Source organism: Cupressus sempervirens, chromosome 1 (genome assembly GCF_028749045.1).
Source record: "Cupressus sempervirens isolate cs-2001-9-10 chromosome 1, ASM2874904v1, whole genome shotgun sequence".
Lineage (NCBI taxonomy): Eukaryota > Viridiplantae > Streptophyta > Pinopsida > Cupressales > Cupressaceae > Cupressus > Cupressus sempervirens.
This window is the reverse complement of record NC_143118.1, coordinates 567,735,870-567,756,634: the sequence shown is the minus strand read 5'-3', so window position 1 is coordinate 567,756,634 and position 20,765 is coordinate 567,735,870.

Sequence of the window (20,765 nt, the reverse complement as noted above, 5' to 3'; positions counted from 1 at the left end):
GATGGATTTACAGACATGTTGATTGTTAAACAATCTCACTTGCTAGATTTTGGACTTCTCAAGTCATCAAAGACCAAAGCCTTGGTGGCTAGTGATGATCACAAATGAAGTCAAGGGGGTAAAAGAAACGACAAGAAGAAGCAGTGGAAGTAGAAAACACAATCTGAGACACAACATGACTCCTCTCAACAAGGTGATTCTTCTTCAAACAAGAAGGGAAGTAATGAAAAGAAGAACAAACTCTTTTGTGCATATTGCAAAAAGCCAAATAATGATGAGCATCATTGCAAAACAAAAAGAATCGATGAGTTAGAATATCTACTCAAGAAGAATAAGATTCAAGTGCTAGGTACTTCCAAGGATTCAACTCCAACTTCTTTAAAGGGTAAAAGTCAAGCACTTATGGCAAACACAAGTTCTTTGGAATGGATACTTGACTTAGGTGCCTCTTACCATATGGGTTCTTCAAAGGGAGACTTTTTTTCATTGAAGCAGTCAAAGGTACCATACATCTTCATGGGAGATGATACTAAGATGGAAGTTGAAGGGAAAGGACATGTGGAAATGGAAGATGGGGAATTCAAAGATGTTCTCTACATTCCAAATCTAAGTTCCAATGTCTTATCAATTTACCAAATCACTCAGCTTGGAGATGTTCATAAGGTTGAGTTCCTTCCAGATTTAGTAATGGTGCGAAGTCTTAAAGATGATTCATTGGTAGTAGTGGGGAAAGTCAATGATGACAAGAGGTTATACTCCTTCTCCCACTTTGTGCCTAAGAGTCCTTCTCAAGCCTTGGTGAATCACTCTACTTCACAAATCAACCTATGGCATGAGCGGTTTGGTCACCTTGACTTCCGCTCTCTTCAACAACTTTGCTCAAAACATATGGTTAAAGGTCTACCTAATATCAACTTTTCTAAGGGAGAGTGTTCATCATGTTCAGTGGATATGAATCTCAAGGAGAAGTATGATAAAGGGAAGTCTTCTCAAGCTCTAGTTGTTCTTCAGCTAGTTCACATGGTATTAGCAGGACCCTTTGCAGTGACTTCAGTCAGCCAAGGCCACTACATACTCATATTTGTTGATGACTTTTCGAGATTCACTTCGGTCTTCTTCCTTCATTATCAGAATGGAGTGGTTCATAAGCTTCAAGACTTCAAGACTCATGTTGAACACAAGTCAACGAAAGCCATCAAAGTATTAAGGGTGGACAATGAGAACATATATGTTGACAGAAGGCTTAAGAAATTTTGTAGAATTGAGGGAATTGATCTTCAAAACTCACCAACATTCAATCCACACAAGACATATGTTGCAGCTATGAGGATTAGGATTCTTAAGACCATGGCAAGTTGCATGATAAAGACCAAGTCTCTTGATCCTACACTTGAAGTTGAAGCCATTAGCAGTGCTACTCACATACTTAATAGATCTCCTCATCCAACCTTAGACGGAAAGACTCCTTTTGAGGCATGGTGTGAAGAAAACTAGTTGTGAGTCACCTTAGAGTCTTTGGTTGCCCAGCTTGGGCAAACCTTTCTTCCAGGAGTTGCAAGGCACCGACATCTAGGCCTTGTACCTTTATTGATTATGAAGACAATGTGAAGGCTTATAGACTAATGGATCTAAAGACTCAAGAGATTTTTTTGGAGAAGGATGTTCACTTTGAGGAAAGTTCTCCCATCTTGTCCTCTACTCCTCTTCGCACATCATACATAGTGGAAACTGATAGTGGCACCAGCGATAGTTCTTCAACAGGTTCAGACACGTGGAAACTGATAGTGGCACTAGCGATAGTTATAGTGGAGGTCACATCAGTCTAGTCCACATGCTTATATTGCCATAGTGAAAGGTCAATCATTGCATGGTACATCTCATCTTCTAGCTCCAGGTTTAGTTGACTTAGGAGACAAACTTGAGGACTTACATCTTCTCATTGATGATGATTCTTCTATAGTTGTTGCAAGGGCTCACTCTGACCCTCATGACCATTCTCTACATGATCAATCTACATAGGTTGGCATGATTGTGGATCCTTATGAACATCAATTAGTGGAGGTCTCTTTGTCAGTTGAGGAGACAGAAGGTTCAGTGGAACAGGTTCAACAGACATCCTTGCCAAATCTGCATTCATTCTTTTTAGCACAGTTAGAAGGGGTGAACTTCAGCATCAACACAGGGATACTTGAGTAGGTTTCAAGACCAGCATACATCTTCAGGAGTGTACCTTTGGCATTGTTTCTTCCTAAGGGGAGGAAAATCATTCTGCATTCTTGGACTAGCTTCTTCATCGAAGCAACTTTTTCTTGTTGGCATTCTTCTTTTGGGGGGGGGGGGGGGGGGGGAGACTATTCTATCTCTCTTCCTTCTCTCATTCTCTTTTTTATATACTAGATGCATGTCGTCATGGGGGGGTCTTGATTACTCCATCCATCAATGCATCCTCTTTATCTCTCTTTTTGGGGGAGGGTTTTTCCCATGAGGTTTTCCCTCTTTACCCACTTTATGAGAGATTGCATTTTCATTATGTACTTGGGTACCTAACATGGCCTAGTAGCCGAGACCCATTATGCATCTTCATCCTAGTTCGTAAGCTTAAGGGCATTCCCCTAAGTTGCACTTAAGGGGGGTGTTGGTGTAAATACGTACTTTTCTATTTACACTTACTTAAGTTTACTTAGGTTAATGCATTATTTAATTATTTTTCATTATTTAATTATTTTTATTTGTGAGACACTTAGGAGTTTGCACACCTTTTGAGTTGTCAGGTAGACAACACAGGAGTACGAAACTCTATTTAAGTACATGGTGTCTACAACATTGCTTTGCATGTCACACCCTTGTAGGCTTATCCTCTCATCACTGCACTTACTTTCGTGCTTAATGGAGGATAACCCATATCTGGTGGACATGTGCTTGGTTGTATGACACATCATTGTGCTGATTATGAGGAATTCTAGATGTATCTCAGAGGCCTTTATATTCAGGCACTCCTAGTGTACTCTTATGAACCAGTTATTAAATACATTGTTATTCTGATCATACTCTCTCTCTCTTTGGTCTATTGTGTGCTTGTGTTTGAGTTCTTAGTTCCTAGGTGAATTTTTACCTTAGGAAAATTCTTACAAGGAATATTACTATGATACCCCTATAGAAGTAAAACATACAAATGTTTGAATTTGTCTACTCATAAAATTATAGAAAGTGCACGTGTTAGAATTGACGAGTTTGCAAAAAAGAGTGAAGAAGAAAGCAACTAGGAGCCAAAGGATTATAAAAGATTTTTTTACTATGAACCTGATACCTTGTCAAATCTATTTGAAAGAAAGGAAGCTTTATCTCCCAAGTCCTCATAATCTCCAACAGTTACTGAGTTATAGACAATGCAATGTGAGTTATAGTCTGAAGGACTCGAGTCACAATTAGAGGCTATCAAGCTAGATCAAACTGAGCATAATGGACCTAAGCTTCAAACTAAATTCTAAGATGAACATGGTGGAACTCATTCAAAGCCCAAAGAGCCTATGTTAGCAAGATATGTCAGAAGGCATCATGCACCTAATCAAATCATTGGAGACAAATCTAATGGAACAATAATAAGAAGCAAATTAAAAGGTACATGTTTACTTTCTGAATTTGAACCTAGAAGTGTTAAAGATGCTCTAGAAAATGATAGTTAGATTGAAGAAATGAATGAAGAGATAGAAAAAATAGAAAAGAACAAAACTTGGACTCTTGTTCCTAGCCCAAAGGATAAAAATGTAATTGGTACAAAGTGGATATTAAGAAATAAGCTGAATTAAGATGGAAAAGTTTCAAGAAACAAAGTAATATTGGTGTGCAAAGGCTATTCTCAAGAAGCAGGTATTGACTATGGTGAGAATTTTTCTCCTATGGAAAGACCAGAAGGTGTTAGAACTTTACTAGCATATGCAGCTCATAGAGGATTTAAAGTTATCAAATGGATGTCAAATCTACATTCTTGATGAAGAAGTCTACATTGAAAAACTAGAAGGTTTTGTAGATCCTAACAAAAGAGACATGGTTTGCAAGTTACAAAAATCATTATATGTTCTCAAGAAAGCTTTCAGAGCTTCGTATGAAAGACTTCATAATTACTTGTTATAGATTGGCTTTCAAAAGACAAATCATAACAATAGTTTGTATATCAAGGAAGGACCAGACAAGAAGATTGTGTTGGTAGAAATATTTGTTGATGATACTCTATTTACAAGAAATGATGACTTATGCAAAGAATTTTTAGAAGAAATGAGTAAAGAATTTGAGATGTCTATTTTTGGTGAAATAAAATTCTATCTACATCACTCAATCTAAGTATATCAAGGAAATACTAAAGAAGTTTGGAATGAAAGATTCAAGACTAGTTGGAACTAATATGTTTACTAGACATAAGATTTCCAAGAATGATGATTCCAAAGAGTAGATCATACCACATATAGATCATTGATTGGAAAATTGTAGTATGCAGTACATATAAGACTTGATATTGCTCTAGTAGTTGAAATAGTGGTAAGATTCTCAACAAATCCTAAGGAAAATCACATAATAGAAATCAAGAGAATCATGAGATATCTGAAAGGTATTGAAGACTATGGCTTATGGTATAAACTTGGAGGCAATTTGGACTTGAAAGTATTTATTAATGCTGATTGGGTAAGAAGTATTGATGACAAAAAAATACCCCTAGTGGTGGAGCATTCTTTCCTGGTAAAAGACTTGTGTCTTGGACAAGCAAGAAGCAAAATTGTACATCTAAATCCACAACAGAGGAAAATATGTGGTAGCAACAGTTAATTTTTCTAACATTGTTTGTTTGAAACAATTTTTGGAAGGAATGAAGATAGAGATCAAGGATTCAATAATCATATATTGTGATAATACTAGTCTAGTCAACATATCAAATAATCTAGTGATGCATACTAAAACAAAGCACATTGCCATAAAATATCACTTCTTAAGAGAGTTGGTACAAGAGAAAGAAGTCAAATTGGAATATGTTAATACAAAGGAACAGGTTGCAGACATATTTACCAAGCCATTACCTAAGGATCCATTTTTTCATCTAAGAGGTAAGCTAGGGGTCATTTCCCTATCTAAAGCTCACTAAATAAAGTTTAGTGATGCATCAACCAGAACCTATTGAAGATCAATCGTGTTGGTGCGGAATTAGAAAGGGCATATTGCATATGAATCAATACTTAAGGTATTAACATAATTGTTTTCTTTGGCATGTGTTTTCAAAGAGGGAGTAGTTTAATACCATATCTCTAAGAAATTTCTAGAACCATAATAAAGTAAGGAACCAAAGAGGGAGAAGTTTTTCCAAAGAAGGTGAAGTTTTCTATAAGAGGGAGAAAGTTATGAATGAACTTGGAAGAAGTTGTTGTAGACAAAGAAAGAATCTAGTGAAAGGAAGACATTATACTGATAGAGGGAGTTCTCCAAAATTTTATTGTGCTATGACATGTTGTGTTTCCATCAATGCCAAAGAGGGATATTGTTCGATACAATTGATTAATTGTGTATTGTCTTTGATTTTACAAAAATGTCATATCATTATTAGTTAGTATATCCTGAGATCACTTAGGCAGTGAAGATAGTTTTCTATGTCTACCAAGCATTCTTGTGATTTCCTAGTTCACAAGGCAGTGTCTATCGAGTTCACTCAAGTGTCAAAAGAAAGTTGGATGGAACTAGTGTTAACCAAGCTCACTCAGATGCCAAAGGATTTTTGTGAATTTTTAGTGTTTATTGAGCTTCTATTAGTTAACAAGGGAAATCATTTCTGAGTTAGTTTCTACTAAGCTAGGTTAGCTAATGAAGGATTTCTTATTTTGGCATATTAAGCTTAATTCATTTATCTATTGATTCCAACTGACTAAGGTGATGAACATTAATTATTCTACTTTGTATTTGAGCCAACTTGAAAAAGTGAAAGATATAAGTATAAGATCAAGTTTGTGATTTCAAAGTCTATGTGGATGTGAAAACATGAAGATGTTATTGAAGATTTAAGGATGAGAAGAGGAAGCAAACCTGAAGGATGAGCAGAATATCCTTGTGAAGCAGAAAAGCTATATATGATCAGGAAGGATCAAGTACAAGTTAGAATAGAGATCTATAATCAAAAATTCAATTACATTCAAATAAGGTCATCTCATTGTTACTCTCTAACCATTGTAGCAATGATCTAAATCTCCTAACAGAGTTGGTTTAACAACTATTTGCAAATCCTCTATCAAGGTGGCAGTTTTGTTGAATTGTCTAAAGACCTCTAACAAGGCCACTCGTAACAGGGTGATTAAATCCTTTAATAGGATCACAAATAATAGTGTGTACTATAACCTTTAATAGTATTGGCTCCTAATAGGGCTCACTTCAAAAGAGTGAAAACTATAACTAGTTGCAATTGGTGGTTTTTCCCAAATTGGGTTTCCACGTTAAATCCTGGTGTCAAATGTGTTCATTCTATTTTCTTTCATGTGTTTTCAACTAAGTTAAAGTAATGGTAATCACTAATAATATCTAAAGTTTATATGTCAAGAATTTACCAAATACTCACCGAGTTACAATATTCTATATGTGTTTGCCAAGCTTCAACAATATTTAGTTTTTTGTTTGCATGTTTGTACTAACATCTAAGGGATCTAGGATTTATTTTAGTACTAACTGATTCACCCCTCCCCTCTAAGTTAGTCCTCTTATATTTCCAATAGGTCTATAACTTAAAATACCTAATTACAAACCTCTAAGAAAAAATGCAAAACTATTGCATTTTTTAGCTACACCTGATATTGTATGCATACAAATTGAGATTACATATTCAACTATGGCCTCCTTCTGCATTTCTTGCAACCAAGAGATTCACACAATTAGTTGTCATGCAATCATATAAGGTTAATGTGGAGCTTCACTTGGTTTTTGAGAATAGTTTAATATTCTCTACCAAGCAAGGCCAACCGTGTGAAGCTAGAAGATCATTCCCCTCCCCAATATTTGAATTCCCTGTTAACATCTAAAATATTTAAGAAAGGATCCAATCTTTAAAGAACCTAGAATATCCTCATTGCCTATTACTACTCTCAGGAGAAGTCCATCTTCATTTCTCATAAGAAATTCATCATAATTTTTTATTGATTCTTGGACATCTAACACAGGTACATCAAGGAATGTCCTCCTTGCCTCTTGCATAAAGTGAATCCAACATTACAAAATGTCCCCTAAGAAAAAATAGTTCAAGTGAAATAAACACATGAAATTGAGAGAGAAAAAGAGGAATATACTTACCAATAGGTGTTTCCATCACATCTATGGCCATGCTACGTGTTGAGTGAATTTTTTTTTTTTGTTGTGCCAAGATCTCTTTGTTTATATACATACATGCATACATGGATAGACACATATATGTATGTGTACACATACATACATACATACATACATATATAGAGATCACAAGGGTATGACAACAAAATACAAAGATCACAAGGGCACCACAATGAAATGCAATGATCACAAGGGAACATACATACATACATATATACATATACATACATACATACATACATACATGTATATGTACACAAAGAGATCTTTTTTAAGGTGCTAAGTAAATACCTCAAGATCCTCCAAAAAAATAGTGTAGATCAAGAAAAATAGGTAGAGTTCACAAGAAATTTTACACAACATATCATACCATATATTTTTAAAAAGATGTTGTGGTTTCATAATGCATGCCCCATTTCTCCCTAAAATGGGGACCCCCTAGTAAAGTTTTTTCTTTCTTAGAGCCCTATTCTAGGGTCTAAGTCATTTTTGAGACTCTACCTAGAGTTTATGTCTTTCCTTGAACCCTACCTAAAAAACCCAATTGTCAGATTTGAGAGATTTGGACCAGAAATGTGCTTTCAAGGTTAAGGTGTGCACAAGAACACATGTGCACCTATCATGGGTATGCAAGTGTGCATGCATACCCTTTGGAGGTGCACACCTATGCACCTTTGAAAATGCACACATCCAAAGAGGTGCCCATGGTCTTAGGTCTATAAATACCCAAGACTACCCCATCCCTCACTTATTATTCTCCTTCAAGCATCTGTGTGGACACCTTTGCACTTGCAAAGGTGTGCCACACATCTTGCATACATTAATACACATACATAAACATCAATGAAATGTGTGCACCTATGTACCTATCTTAAGTGTGCTAGGACATAGCTTTATTTGCATCTAAATAACTTAAGAAACATTATACTCATAAAAGAAAGGTGCACACCTATGCACCTATCCAAGGTGCGCAAGTGCACACTTTTCATCAAAAGTTAATGTAGGCCTTAGGAAAAGGTAGGCATGTTTACACCTCCCCAAGGTTCACACATGCACACCTTTACTATTCAAACTAAGAACATAAGTAAGGGTGCACACATGCACACCCCATTAAGGTGCCTAGGTGTGCACCCTTAACCATGCAATACTGTCCAAGTCACTGCTACACATGCAATGTGCATAGTAGCATACATGCACATGTATGTACCCTATTTGGGTTTGCACTTGTGCGAGTGCACAACTATGTGCAAATCACTACTCTTAAGTCATTTAGCACACCTAGCACACCCATCAAGGTGTGCTAATGAGCTAAATTGTATAAATATAGTTAAATAAGAGATTTAACTAGTTTTGTGAGGGTTTTGGGGTTTTGGGTTTGGTTTTTTAGTAGTTAGGGATTTGTTAGGGTTTAATTTTGACCTCTCCAAACCAATGTATTAACATTTTGTGTAGATAAAATGGATTCCTCATTGTCCTTGCTTGTTGAGAAGATGGCTGCAAAACTAGTTGTTTTCAAGTTTCTAGGGACACCTAAGAAATCATGCTTCCAAGATGCACATTCAAAGATTAGAGATACATAACTAGGACATACTGATTGGAACACATTCTTGCTACTTTGTGAAAAGCCTAAGAAGATGTCCTTGATGATCTTAGCACTTATCAGATTAGGCTCGGTTAACACAACCTCATATCCTACATTAGTGCAATCTTCAAATTTGGTCATGGCATTGACAAAGAATTATCTTTTAGAAGAAAGAGTTTTGAAGAGTATAATAGGGGAGATAATCTTGGATTTAAGAGAAAGGAATATTGAGAAAGTCTTCCATTTTGAAAATCCAATCAAAATGTGAAAATTACTTATCATCAATGAGAAAGATGGTATAGGGAACATGAAAAGGAAGCAAAAGACATCATACAATAATGATTCTTGTTTGAGAGAACACTAGTGAAAAGAAGAATAAACAAGGTAGATATGAATAGGGGGTACATGAAGGATGATATTAGATACTCCATTGTGCTTTTGAGCAATATTATGGGTTTACTAGCAATTGGGCACCTGAATATCTAGATGGTACATTTCATTGAGACCATAAAAAAAAAAAAAAAATCCAATTAATTGAGCTACACTACTAAGTAAAAGCTTAGATGAGTAGTTGGTAAGAGTCAAGGCTGGCCCCAAGTTTTACATTACATCATACTTGGTGTATTTACTAGTAGCAAGGACATCTAACTATCTAGGATTGTATAAGGAGGGAAGCATGCATGATGCTAATGCTTGGCCTTACATAGTATATCCCTAATTTTTAAAGAAGAACCTCTTGGATCAGAGCAAGGAGTACGCAATAGTGAATGGTGCTTTCATTTTTAAAATTATCGAATTCATTGAGGGTGATTATGCCAAGTAGATATTAATAGAGGTTATAGCAAGGATTGCAGAGATGGGTGCCTACTACATCCAATTGAAAACATTCACCTACCTAAGGGTAGTAGGTACAACATGATAAATCTAAAGAAACTCTTAAGATATCCATTATATGGGCTCATTTTACTTGAGATTGCAAGACAACTCACATCTAGATATAACAGAGTGAGTGAACAACATAAGAAGACCTAGGTATGACCTTTTATGTAGAATGGGATCCAAATCTATTAATTTATTCATGAATATGTAGTGGAGGATCATTAGATGAACATGATAGATGGCTATGATATCTGAATTAGAGATTATTGTGGGATGAATCTACATCTAGTATAAAGTGCCTTGAAGATAAAGATCCCACTAAAGGTCATTCAACAAGACACTCAAGAGGTCCTAGATCCCTTGTACAATAGGGATATGATATTTGATAGACCAATTATGAATGCATAGGTGGACATGGAAGAGAATGCAGATATCAATCAAAAGGTGAGACATGTAATTCAATTGACAAGAGATTAGATCAAGAAGCCCTTTAAGTTTGATCCAATTCCTTAGACAATCACCCTCCAAGCCATAGCATGCCCATTTAAGGGTAAAGGTATAAAAGAAATAGTACCAAATTTCCCCACGCAATTTCTAATCAGGCCAGAAATAGTATATAAGTGTGAAAAGGAAGTTGGTTGCTTTAGGGTGGACAAAGGGAAGAATGAGAGGAAAAGAGTTTCTCCCAAGCAAGCTAAGCTTGGAGTGGTGCTCTCAAATTGACTCATTTGTAATTGATAATTATGAAGCGTTGCATAAAGTTGTCGAAAAGAGGTAAATTTGGTAAGCAAAATCTTATCACTAATATCCTTTTGTAAGTTTGAAATAAACATAAATTGAATATCAATTTTAGGAATAGGATAGGAAATTTGAGCATGTAAATGCTTAAATCTATCAATAAATTCAGTCAAATTTTCCTTAGAACTTTGTTTATAATGCATCAAATTAGTCAAAGATACTTGTGGTCCAATGTTGTTTTAAAATTGTTGAATAAAAGTATCAACAAGTTGTGGAAATAAATTAATAGAATAAGGAGTCAGGGAACAAAACCATTGTAAGGCCTTGTCACAAAAAGTTTGAGCAAACAACTTGGGTAAAATCCTATGATCATGAGCATAATCACTACAAAGGATTTGAAATGTTTTAAGATGATGATCAGGGTCTCCCTTACCATTTTAATTCTCAAGATGAGGCATATTGACTTTTTGAGAAAGAAGAGTATGAATGATATCTTGAGACAAAGGACTTCCCATGTCACAAGTAGGAATAGTAAACTTGTTTTGAGTCAAGGTAGAAATTTTTTGTTGTAAAGATGACATGGTTTGAGCCAAAGTGATAAGTGTTGAATCATTAGAAGAAATAGGGGAACTATAAATATTAGAAACACTAGGTAAAGTGCATGAAGCTACAAGAATGGAAGACATAATTGGAGGAGCACTAGGAACTATGGTTGGCAGAGGATTGGAACAAGTAGAAGGAACATTATGATAAGAAGGTTTTAATATAGGAAAGGACACAAGAGGAACACTCATTGAGGGAACTACCATAGTCACCAAAGGAGTATAGGTAGGAACACTAGGGAAAGGAATAGAAGAAGGTTCTACATTAGTGACAAGTGGAAACTACCCTAAATCTTGAGCTTCTTGAGCTAAAGGTTTAACATTGGAATGCATAAGGTGAGTAATACCATGCAAGAGGTTAACACCTTGATGACTATCACAAAGAAAATTCTTAAGGTCCTCTATAGCTTGAATAGAATCTTGACTATGGTTTTCTTGAATTAGCCAATTACCCTTTTTATCAAGTTTAGTTGAATTTTTTTGGATTTGTTCAATAGGAACTCTTAAAGAATCATCCTCATCATGAGATGAGTGAGAAGAGTTTTTCTCTATCATAGGATTAGAATATAGAAGAATCAAATTTCATCTAGGATCCTATGGAAAGGAGAAGAAGACATAGGCTCAAAGATTCTTATAAGTCTACGAATTCATCTAAATACAAGATTGGAAGTAGGAATAAAAGTAATAAAGCTCATAAACCAATAAAATGCAAATAAATTAAACTAAGAAAACATAAAGTAGAAATATTTTTGAATTTTGGATGAGATTTTGCAAAAAAAAAGTTAGAGTTTGCAATTTTAAAATACAAGAGCATAAACTAAACTAATCTTAATGCATGAAAAGACATAACAAATATGAAATGAAATTTAACACCACAAAAAACAATAGGGCATCTAATTCCACAAAAGAAAAGAGGGTGAGCATGTTAGGTTCACTAAAATGAATAGGAAGAAAATAGGACCTATCCTCAACCCAAATTCTCAAAAGGAATGATCCAAATTGATTAACCACAAGGAAGTGATCAATGAGAAAATGGGTCAAGTAATGGAGAATACAAAGAAAAGAGGAGATCTTATAATCTTGCTATTGAAAAGTATGTACTTGAAATTTGAAATGAATGGAAGAAAAATACTAATCTTAAAGTATGAAAAAATTGGAAAATGTTGATTTTTGAGTCTTTGTTCTATTTTAGGGAATTTTTCAACCTATTTTGTCCATGAAATGTTGAGATGGAGAAAACCCAAAAATCTTCTATCCTTTTGAAGGTAGGTCAACCTTGACCTAGATAGAGAGGCATAATCTTACCTTGGGGCACAATTGTACCCTAAAAAGTCAACCTTGACCTAAAATTATTTGATGAAATTTCTATTCATAGACCTCATAAGTTTGATGAAAAGGGTATCCAAATTTTCACTTTAATTCAATTGTTCGACACCTATATTTGGAAGAAAAATGGTTTATTTATTTGGATGGGGGGTTTGCCTTGGTCAAATCCTAGTTGTAATCAACCTTGAAATGTAATTGAAATTGCAATATGAATAAAAAAAGAAAATGGAAATATTCAACTTGTTTATATTGAAATCCTTGTGGAGGATTCAAATCCTTATTTCCACAAGTACAGATGCTCCTAATGAATGTAGAAACGTATGTAGGATGTCTCAAATTAAAGACATTGAATCTTCAACACCAATACTGAATAGATCTTTGTTGGACTAACCACTAATATTTCCCTTTGGGATTCATGACATGGCTTAATCTCCTCATGTGTTCTATAGTTCTAGTGGTTGTATCATAAATTAGGAGGTCTATCTTTTGGTGCAATGACAACTCTATCTTGTAATAAGTGGTCGAAGATTGGTCACATGTTAAAATCTCCTCAGGTAATTCTGAGGGGGGATTATGGAATTAACTGCCAATGTTCCCCTTTGGGATTTGTGACATGGCTTAACTACCTCTTTTGTTCTATAAGTCTAGCGGTTGTATTGGGCATTAACAGGTCAATATTTTGGTGCAACAATAACTCTAGCTTGTAACAATCTTTGCATAGAAAAAGGCTTGGATCAATATGGATGGAGAAATCTTGAATAAGAAGGCTCCATAGAGTTTGAATCCTTCACTAGCTATCAATGGATCTCGTTGATCAATTGAACACTTGAACACTTGAAATGCTTGAATGCTCAATCATGGAAATGGATGTTCTCAAGAAAAATAGATAATAAATTTTCTCATTGATGTTGGATACTCTCATGAAAAATAGATAACTAGATAGATGTCAAAATGAGGGAAGAAAGCTTCATTATATAGAGATCTATGGGGAAAAGTTCTAAAGAAGGCTGACATGGGAGCATCAAATCTCAAATAACCTTAACCCCTAGAAATGGTCCTAGATTAAATTAAATTTAAGAGTGTACCATTTTGAAACACTAAATAGTTGACCCAAAAGCGAGAAAATGAAACTTTCCAAAGCTCGATATCCTAAAACCTCCAAAAATTGAAAATGGGACCTAGGGAAATGAATGTTCTCATGAAAAGTAGATAATAAATTTTCTCATTACTAGTGGATATTCTCATGAAAAGTGGATAATAAATAGATGTCAAAATGAGGGAAGAAAGATTCCTTATATAGAGATCTAGGGCAGAAAGTTCTAGAGAAGGCCAACATGGGAGCATTAAATCCCAATTAACCTTAACCCTTGGAAATGTACCTATATTAAATGCAATTTAAGAGTGTTCCATTTTAAAACTTGAAAGAGCTAACCCAGAAGTAGGAAAAAGAATCTTTCCAAAGCTTGATATCCTCAAACCTTCAAAACTTGAAAATTGGACCTAGGGTCAATGATGACGTTGACCATGCCCTAGGTCAGAGTTGAGGTCATCCTTCACCTAGGTTAGGGTCGAGGTTGACCTTGACCTAAAGGTCATCCTTTACCCAAAAAGTCAAAGTCCTTAATTTCATAGAGAAATTTATCAAAAATAGGCTAGAAATAGAGAGAGAAGTTAATAACAACAAGATCCATGCAAAGACCTATTCAAGGCACTTGACATGACTCAAGACCACTTACTTGGAGGGCTAAACATTCTTACCATGGAAGTGCTTCCATTTTTAGATGATAATGTTTCTTCTATATCACTAAATGGGCTTGAGATAGGTATTTACACCATTGTACAATCCTACAAACAAAACATCAACTAGGTACTCCTTTAGAGTACTACTAGGTTTCTTAGCAAAACACTATCAAATACTTTGGGTTTTCTTGAAATGGGAACCTATGTGTTAAATGGGAATGGAAAGGTTACAAAACATCTATAAATTTCATAATGATGGATTATGAAAGCCTATCTTATGCCCAATAGCCCAAACAACAATTCTCACTTTTAGGACTAGTAGCCCTATTAGCCCCACAAATGAGGAAATTTAGACTTAGTTTGAACCTTCTCCAAAGGACCTAGTAAAAAAGTAGATATCTTGATACCCTTTTGAAATTTGTTTTAGAATCCAAAGCTTTAGACTCCCAAATAGTAAGATGATCACGAAACACTAAATACAACTAGTCCTAATAGGCCTAATTGGGTAGGTTTGTGAAGGAATTCCACACTAGTTTATCATTCAGGCTTAGCCATCAATTGAGATACTTGGAGGGGTCTATAATAGATCACTATCTACCATAAAACATATTTTATCCATCAATAAAGTGCCTCTATCACTTCAAAGATCTTTGGCCTAGGGCTAGGTTGGAAAAATAGAAATCTCAATTCCCATATCCGATCCTTCTATAAGACAATACTAAACCAATCTAAATTTAATTTTCCAAAGTGGAGTGGAATTCCCATGGTGGAAAAGTAAGTTAGGGAATTTTTGCGAAAAATGCCAATGGAGTGAGGGTTTTGGTGCACTCGAGAGAGATGTTTGTATATATTTTGACTTAGACCTTTTCAACACTTCAAATCAATTGAATTACCTTATTAGATCATCCTATACTATGATCCAATCATTCATTTTATTTTTTCAACTCGTGCCCATTCGTACACACATGTGCAATAGTCAATTTACATTGAAAAGAAAGAGTTTTATTGATTTCAAATTGCAAAATTACATTCTATTATATCTTTCACCCACTTGAAAGGGATATATGAAGACCTTTTCCAAATAATACAAACAATTTTCAAAAGTTGTGACTATTAGAAAAATTTGACAACTTTTAACAAAAGTTGCTAAATGTTGTCATAAACTGTCAAGCCTTTGCTGAGCAGTTAGTGATAACTAAGCTCACTTGGGCATGGAAGGCAATTTCCTATATGTGTCAAGCATTTAGTTATAATATTTTTTGGAGAAAATATTGATCATGCCCATTTTTTTTATCAAAGGAACATCAACACGAACTATGTGTATATGAGCAATGTTAGTATGCTAATAGAAACCAAATTTAAATAAAGCTTCTACAAACTAAAGAAAATTCATAAACTTCAAGATGGACTAAGATGAGCTCTCAATTGAGAATATGAGCCATTAATGGGTTCTCTCAATAAGAAGCTCTCTTGTTGAGTAGCTTTGTCTAAATAGATAGGATGTATGCTCAAGCTTTATGCTTCAAAAAGGGCTTCAAATGGAGTTAGAATTTGGGTGTGAGTGTATGGTTTTGATGTAAAATGGCTTCTTAAAATGGCATTATGACTTTACTTCATGGATTGTGTTGTTTTGAAAAGGGGAAGGATCCAATTTATAGGCAAGAGGCTTGAGGGATTGAGGGCTAAGATGCAAGGATGGGAAAAAGCTCATGGAGGGCTCAGATTGCATGAGAGGAGAGCACATGGATTGTGCTTCCTTACAGCCAATCAGGGAGTGACACATGTCACATGGTGAGAGGATGGAGGAAATGGGAAGGATGAGTCAATAAAGGAGGCTCAAGGGATAAAATCTTCATAAAGACCCTCATAATGGCTTGTAAGAGCAATAAAAGGGCTTTGGAAGAGTCATTTCAGGCCTAGTGGGCTTCATAAAGTTTTATGGTTGGGATATTTTGAGGGAGGTGAGAGGAATTTCCACTTGGGCTTGATTAGGAAGGTTTTAAGCTTGCTTAGGATTGTGAAAATGACTAGAGGATGGATTAGGATGGTTTAGGATTAGCTTAGGGATAGGCAAGTGGATGGCATTTAATGAGGGTGGGTGAAGGAGGAGATATTTGTTAACTTTGGCTTGGGTTACTAAGTCTTAACCCATGTTTAGAGAATGTGACAAGGTTAGGAGGGGATTAGGATTAGGTTTAAAGACATCTTCTAGAAGAGTCTAGACTTTGGATGAGGATAAAGACTTTCTAGAATAGTCTAGAACTTCCTAAGATGAGGATGAAGACTTTCTAGAAGAGTCTAGAACTTCTTAGGATGAGGATAAATTAGATTTTTAGGAAATAAATAAAGTTTTATTTATTTCAAGGGTTTGGGTTGAGGAGAGATTTATTAAAACTTTTTTTAATAAACATGAGGATTAATATTTAATCTTAATTAAATATTTTGAGTTGGGATTAGGGGTAGGAAATGATGAGATTAGCCTTTAATCAAAATTAAAGAAGGATTAGAAGATTTTGGAAGAGGTTAGTGGTCTTAAGGAAATTGGCCAAGTTTTGGGCAAAAACTAAATTTTTTATTTATTTTGGGTTTTTTGGTCAATTTATTAATTAAATAATTAATAAATAAGGAAATAATGTTTAAATAAGATTTAAACATTTTTGGGAGGGATTCCTTAATTAAATATTTTTAATTAAGATAAAGGGATTTAATGGCATAAAAATAAATAAATAAATAAATTAATTAATAAATGATGATGTCATCAAGAATTTTTCAAAACATAAACATACTTTATTTTCTAAAAGTTTTTAGGTATCTACACTATGTACTAACGAGTAGGGTTGGTTAACAACAAAAATCCTATTCTAACTGAGTTATGTAGGTTAATGAAGGGATCCTCTATGTTAATCAAGTATACATGTGCACTTTGATCATGCTAGGACTTTACTTTAGTATCCTAGGGACCTAAAACATGTTTAGAAGCCTAAGAATACACCTACCATATCCTAGGACTCAGATGTGCCTAATTTTCATAGTAAAAAAGAAATGGTTTATAGAATAGAACTGATGACTAGGCCTTACAAGTAGGCTTATTTGAAATGAAATTTACCTCTAAAAGTTGCATAAGACTCTTAGGCACAAATGTCCTTGAGTGAAACTCATGAATATATTGTTGTAGTTGAATCCTTGGAGAGTGGAGGTATAGGTTCTCCTATACCATACTCCCTTTTTCTAAAATTTCAAGTCCCATTTGAGGGTAGTTGTTGAATAGAAGTGCCATTCTTGGAAATACATTCCTTACTCATCAATGTAGCATCAATATTAGTGAGACCCTTCCATTTAACCAAGTAGTATGTGTAGGTCTTCTTCCTTGTTTGTTTGGCCACCTTATAATCAAGCATCTTCTTGAGATGTAATGGTTTATTAGGTATTAATTCTTTGATCCATTTTGCCTATACATCATCAATATCCTGCACAAAATCATTAGATCATGCATCACCTTTTGAAAGGGGGAGAGATCACAAACATTGAATACAAGAGAGATTGAAATGATTGGGGGAAATAAATTTCATATGTATTTTCTACAAATTTGTGCAATATTTGAAAAGGTCCAATCTTTTTCATTTACAACTTGGTATGTCCCCTAGGTAGCCTTGGTTTTTTTAGATATGCCCACAATTTCTCTCCTTCTTTGAAAGAAACATGCCTTTTCTTCTTGTCTTCTTGTTCCTTATACCTTGAAGTATTTTAATTTAGAGTATCCTTGACTTGATCATAAATCGTCTTGATCAATGTGGACAGTTCTTCACCTTGTGCACTGACCTTAAAGTTAGCAGGTAGATTTCTTAATTCTATGACTCCTCGAGGATGAAATCCATAGTGCACTTGGAATGGTGTTTTCCCTATTGACTTTTTCACTGAGTCATTGAAGGAAAATTATTCTTGAGGGAGGATAGATTCCAAATTTTGTTCATGTTGGTTAGTTAGACACTTTAGAAGGTTTCCTAAAGACTTTTTTACCCATTTAGTCTACTCGTTTATTTGTGGATGGTAGGCAGAATTGAAAGAGATGCTTGTTCCCAACTTTTTCCATAGGGTTCTCCAAAAATGTCCTAGGAATTTCACATCTCTATTTGAGATAATGGGTGTTGGAAATCCATGAATCCTAACCAATTCCTTAAAGAATAGGTTAGCAATATATGAAGCATCACTAGAGATCTTACAAGGAAAAAGGTGATCCATTTTGATAAACCCATGAACTATGAAAAAATTCTATCAAAATCTTGTTTAATTCTTGGGAGGCCTAAGACAAAATTTATAATCACACTATCCCAAGGATTTGTAGGAATTGGTAAGGGTTAGTAAAGACCTTGATTTGTTCTAACTCCTTTGACTCTTGGAAAATAATGGATGTCTCCACAAATTTTGACACATCAGTGGGTAGTTTAGGCCAATGGTGGTTTCTTCTTAGGAGTTCTAGTGTCTTATCAATCCTAAAGTGACCTTATAATGTATCACAATACTTTTCTTTGATCATATTTTATCTCATGGAGCATTTTGGAATAAAAAGTTGACCTCCTTTGAACAAAAGGCCATTCTTCAACAAATATTCAAAATATGTACTATTACATGCATTAGATAGAGTAGATAAAACCTTATGAATGTCACCAAAATCTTGATCATCTTTGTGTAGGTGTTTAGGGGCATTAATCCCCATGCTTTATACCTACACTTATTCAATGAAGCTAACTCTCATGTATGCTAACAACATATGTTACCTTATTTGCAGTGCGTTTCTAGTGTTTTATGGAGAATGTGAAGGGTTGGAGTTGTTCAACCCATTTCATATACCTGCGAGTCTACTTGTCTTGGCTGTTAAGGAATCTTAGTGCATGGTTGTCTATATAGACAATGAATTCTTTAGGAAGCAAGTAGTGCCTCAATTTCTTGAGGGCTTGAACCATAGAATATAGTTCTAGGTCATAGGTATTTTACTTCTTCTTGGAATCATTGAGTTTTTTAGAGAAGAAGGTCATTGGTCTTCTCTCTTCACTAGGGAGTGCTCCCATGGCTAGGTTTCTAGCATCAGTCTCCACTATGAATAACTTGTCGAAGATAGGTAGTGCCAAGATATGGTATTGTGCTACTCTTCCCTTCAAGAATTAAAAAGCTTTAGTGGCTTTTATAGTCCACTAAAATTTTTTTTTCTTTCCACCTTTGATGGTATTAAGTAAAGGTGCACAAATGTGACTGAAATGTTTGAAAATTTTTCTATAAAATGTTGCCAATCAATGGAAGCTAATGAATTTCCTTGCTATCTTAGGTATTGGAAAATTAATTCTATCCTCTTCCTTATCATGATCCATTTCAATTTTATTTTTAAGATGACAAAGCCCAAGAATGTTAATTTTGTCTACATAATTGTACATTTTCTAGATTGATTGCTAGTTTCTTCTCATATAGCCTGTTGAGGAAAAGTTACAAGTGTTTCATATGTTCTTCATTAATTCTACTGAAGATTAATATTTCATCTAGGTAGACCACTACAAACTTTCCTATGAAGTCATGAAGGACTTCATTCATTAGCCTCATGAAGGTGCTAGGGGCGTTGCTAAGACCAAATGACATTACATGTCATTCATACAATCCTTTAATGGTTTTCCATTCATCTCTAAGCCTTATTATAATCTAATGTTTGCCTAACTTAAAGTCTTTCTTTGAAAAGTAGCATGCTGCTCCAAGTTGATCTAATAGATCTTCAATTCTAGGTATAGGGAACCCATACCTGATTGTTATTTTGTTCATTTCCCTAGAATCAATGCATAGCCTCCATTTTCCATCCTTTTAAGAAGACAAAACACTAGGGACTACGCAAGGGCTAAGATTCTTTTGTATGAGTCCTTTTCCCAACAAATCACTGACTTGTTTAGAAACCTCTACATTTTCATCAGGAGTGAGCTTTTTAGTAGCTTGGTTGGGTAGAGAAGCACCTAGTGTGAGATGTCCCTTAATGGTGGGAGTTCATTTGGCACATCCCCTGCACCTATCCCCTTATACTTCTACAACACACCATCTACTTCCTTGGGTACTTCTTTGTGTATCACATTTATTTTGGTTTGAGGACTAGGGCATACCCTATCTAAAAATATTGTATGGTGTTTATCATTTCTTTTTCTCCTACAATGATGACTAACTATTCCTTAGGTTTCTCTTGATGAGGATCGAGGAGAGGGAGTAGGTTATACTTATGACCACCTTGATTGATTTGATACTTGGTTGTGACCATCATGCCTGGGTTTTAGGTCATACTACCATGGATGCCCCGATAAAAGGTGACAAACATCCATGTCTACAACATCACAAAGGACTCTATCCTTGTAGTCTTTGATTGAAAAATCTAACCAATCCTATTTATTTATAAGGGTTTTTTGTCCTTTTGTTAACCAAGGTACATTGGAGGGATTTGGGTGGGTATTTTCTCCAAATTTAGTTTGTCTACCATTTATTTAGATACTATATTTTTAGTAGAACTGAAATCAATTAATACTTTGCAT